General features: G+C 37.8%; 1 pseudogene; it reads right to left on the bottom strand.

The window, feature by feature from the left end:
- Window positions 1-261: 261 nt before the first annotated feature.
- LOC122496977 lies at window positions 262-369 on the bottom strand (annotated as a pseudogene).
- Window positions 370-2,224: the final 1,855 nt, after the last annotated feature.

Below are 2,224 nucleotides of genomic sequence, written 5' to 3'. Positions count from 1 at the left end.
AAATACCATGGAAACATGCAAAGTGTTTGTTTTTGGTTTATTATTTTGGTCACGTGTTCAATGCTTTACCCTGTGAATAACAGTTGTTGTTTTGTTTTGTTTTGTTTTGTTTTGTTTTTGTTTTTTTAAAGGAGAGGAATGGGGAACCTGGGTGGCTCAATCGGTTAAGCGATCGACTTTGGCTCAGGTCATGATCTTGCTGTTGTGAGTTCGAGCCTAGTGTCGGGCTCTGTGCTGACAGCTCAGAGCTTGGAGCCTGCTTCGGATTTGTGTCTCCCTCTCTCTCTCTCTAAAATAAATCAACATTAAACATTCAGAGAAACTTCTCTAGTAACGAACTATAGAAATGATCCCTGAAAGTATAGTCTTAAAAATAAATTAACATTAAGATGAAAGGAGAGTAAGAAAGGCTGTTCTGAGTTAATGAATAATGTTAACAAAATTATGAATGTGACAATCATACCTTAATTTAAAAAACACTGACGTTCTTTCTGAACCAGTTACCAGAGGAAAACTCTTCTTATTTGGGCCTTTCCAAGGTCATTACTTTGGAGGCAAAGAAAAGTCAAATAATTTGTGCTGGAATTTTAGTAAATCTCAGTAATTTCCCTCACCACCCGTTGTCTAGGACAATCCGTCGTTGTGACTCATACAAGTATAATTCATATATTGATGCTCTTATGTTCAGAGTTTTTTTAAAAAAAAAATATCAGAAAACATCTCTCTAGGCATTTTTTTTTCAAAAAATCTGTTGCATTAGACTATGTCAAATATTTGATTGAAACAAATGACATTTCTGTATAACATATAAAATGTGTGCATTGTTACTTCACTTCATGATGTGACACATGACCATGATGTGATGGTCATCATAACCCATAGCTGAAAGTACTCCATCCTCTAATAGCCCAGTCAATCGACCATGAAGCATTTCAGCCAAACAGAACCTTGTAAAGTCCTCAGGTCTCTCTGGCTGCACGTGGAGTTGTTTGTTTTTATCAGATGTTAAAACTTGGTCTCTGTCACAGGGTGGAATTCAAGATAAAATAAAGGCTTAATTATTCTTAGTGAATGCACAAAAATAAAATAACCAGGTAATGCTCCTAATGAAATATTCATAAACGGGAACGCATTAAAGGTGTAAAATATAAATCAGGTTATGCAAAACACACACAGAAACACTTGTTCATGCATACACACAGTTGATCTTGAAAATATGCAAGCTTTCAGGGTGCCTGGGTGGCTCAGTTGGTTAAGCATCCTACTTCTTGGCTCAGGTCATGATCTCATGGTTCCATAAGTTCGAGTCCTATGTAGGGCTCTGGGCTGACAACATGGAGCCTGCTTGGGATTCTTTCTCTCTCTCCCTCTCTCGCTGCCCCTTCCCACTGGTTCTCACTTCTCTCTCTCTCTCTCGTTCTCTTTCTTTCACTTGCTTTCTTTCTTTATAAATAAAGAATAACTTTCTTTAAATATATATATTTAATAAACTTAAATAAATAAATAAACTTAAACAAGAAAGGAAATAAATGCTCCATGACAGATTTCCAATGCCTCCTATATGAAATTCATAAAAATCATCAGATAGACATTTTTAAAAGTAAACAAATGAATACAGAGTTGGGACTGAAAAGAAAGAAAACTCTGGATCAACCAGAAACTATAGGGGTGCCTGGGTGGCTCAGTTGGTTAAGCGTCCTACTTCTCAGCTCGGGTCATGATCTCATGGTTCACAAGTTCAAGCTCCACATGGAACTCTGTGCTGACAGCTCAGAGCCTGGCACCTGCTTCAGATTCTGTGTCTCCCTCTCTCTCTCTGTCCCTCCCCGATCATGCTCTGTTTCTCTCTCTCTCTCAAAAAAACAAACATTAATACAAAATTTTTTTAAATAAAATATGCAATTTTCCTCATTTGCGACTACTCCTCAGGCTCTAACTAGCTCTAGACCTGCTTCTGATAACATGAAGGTGGACCATTAGAAGAAAGAAGTAAGTAGCATGTGTCCATTCACTGCCTGGTAGCATAACACACAGAAGCCTCGGATTTCAAACAAAAAAGAAAATGTCCACCTCCGGAAAACAATCTCAAAATATAAAATACCTACTCTGAAAAAAAATCACCGCAGTCAAACTGAGACAGGGAAATCATGAGACACACCAACAAGTCCAAGCAGTGTTCCCAGGAGACGGCATAAAGCTGTGATATATGCGGACACACGTTCAT

This window comes from Prionailurus bengalensis, chromosome A1, assembly GCF_016509475.1.
Source record: "Prionailurus bengalensis isolate Pbe53 chromosome A1, Fcat_Pben_1.1_paternal_pri, whole genome shotgun sequence".
In the NCBI taxonomy this organism is placed as follows: Eukaryota; Metazoa; Chordata; class Mammalia; order Carnivora; family Felidae; genus Prionailurus; species Prionailurus bengalensis.
Note: the sequence above shows the minus strand (reverse complement) of the source record. Positions and strands in the feature narration are given on the sequence as shown.